Below are 1,890 nucleotides of genomic sequence, written 5' to 3' on the forward strand. Positions count from 1 at the left end.
TTGTAACTTTATTTAAAATAGCACCAAAAATGAAACATTTTAAAATAAATTTAACAAAAGAAGTGAGTATGTGTACAGTGAAGGCTACAAAGCATCATTGAAATAAATTAAAGACCTAATTGAATGAAATCTAGTCTATACTCATTGATGGGAATCTCTATATTGTTTAAATGACACTATGCTTCAAGTTGATCTACAGATTCAATGCAATTACTATCAAAACCTACCTTTGTTTTTGCATTAAGTAACAAAATGATCCTAAAATTCATACGGAAAATTGAGGTACCCCAAAAAGCCAAAAAAACTTGAAAAATAATAATTTTGGAGAACTTTTAAGTTCTTATTTCAAAACTTATTACAAAGATAGACAGAATAAAGAGTAAAATAGGAAGATAATCTTGATTGTCTCTATGCTAACTATTTTGAATTTAAATGAAATGTTCAAATACCCAGAAAAATGGAACATCAGTAAAGCTGACTGAGAAATAGAAAATCTGAAAGGCCTAAAAATCACAGTGCAATTTAAGCTTTATTTAAAAACATTCCAATGAAGAAATTCTCCCAGACTGCAATTCAACATAGTTTACAAAATATTAAGTAATTACAAATGTAGAAAACTCTTTTAGAAATTAAAATACAAAATACTACTCATCTTGTTATATGAGAACAGTAATGCCTTCATATGAAAACCAAAGCAATGAAAATATAAAAATATTACCATCCCCAAATAGATTACTTACAACTCTAATGCAAATCTCAGTAGATTACCCTGTACAATTTGATAAGAAAATGCTAAAATTTCCACGAGGGTGCAAAGGTCAGAAATAGACAAATTTTAAAGAAGGATTAAATTGTGGAAGAATTTGTTTTACTGGATACCAAGATTTTTATAAAGTTATAGCAATTAAGATAATATGGTGTTTTGATATAGACAAGATTAGCATGCCCTCAACGCAAGGATGACACGCAAATTTGTGAAGCGTTCCATATTTTTGAGTCATCATGAACAGAGGAATAAAGGGCTCTTTTTGTCATTTTCTGAAAAATAATGAAAAATATTTTCCTTTCTTCAAGGAAGTGAATATTTTGTAGCTGAAGGAATGGCTTCCAGAGAGTGTGAATAAGTTCAGTTATAAAAGATACCAGTGGGCCAGGCGCGGTGGCTCAAGCCTGTAATCCCAGCACTTTGGGAGGCCAAGGCGGGCGGATCACGAGGTTGGGAGATCGAGACCATCCTGGCTGACACGGTGAAACCCCGTCTCTACTAAAAAAAAAAAATACAAAAAGCTAGCTGGGCGAGGTGGCGGGCGCCTGTAGTCCCAGCTACTCGGGAGGCTGAGGCAGGAGAATGGCGTGAACCCGGGAGGCGGAGCTTGCAGTGAGCCGAGATCTGGCCACTGCACTCCAGCCTGGGCAGCAGAGCGAGACTCTGTCTCAAAAAAAAAAAAAAAATAGATACCAGTGAAGAAAAATAAAATAAAATAAATAAAATGGGGAAGCATCCCTCCCTTGGTTTAAGACAAAAAAAGAAAATATAATATGGTCTTTCTACAATGATAGAGAAATACTACAATAAAATAGAATGGAAAACCCAGAATCATACCCATTCATAAAAACAGTAGATTTAAAACAAAACTGTCACTGCAGTCAATGGAAAAAGTATGACCTTTTCAATAAGCAGAACTTGGTTAATTATATATTCATAGTAAAAAAAAGTATTTGCATTGTTTATGTATTGTGTGTATATATATGTGTATATATGTATATAAACGTGTCTATATATATATATACACACACACACACACATATATATACTTAAATCCCTAAAACATAGCTTCCTACTTTACATCATATAAATACAGGAAGTACTATAGATGTAAATAAGAAAGA

General features: G+C 32.9%; 1 non-coding gene across 1 annotated transcript; it reads left to right on the forward strand.

The window, feature by feature from the left end:
* Positions 1-892: 892 nt before the first annotated feature.
* Positions 893-994, forward strand: LOC114670193 (U6 spliceosomal RNA). Its single transcript, XR_003719677.2, has one exon. It is a non-coding gene; the product is annotated as a U6 spliceosomal RNA (small nuclear RNA).
* The last annotated feature ends 896 nt before the right edge of the window (positions 995-1,890 follow it).

Source organism: Macaca mulatta, chromosome 9 (assembly GCF_049350105.2).
Source record: "Macaca mulatta isolate MMU2019108-1 chromosome 9, T2T-MMU8v2.0, whole genome shotgun sequence".
Lineage (NCBI taxonomy): Eukaryota > Metazoa > Chordata > Mammalia > Primates > Cercopithecidae > Macaca > Macaca mulatta.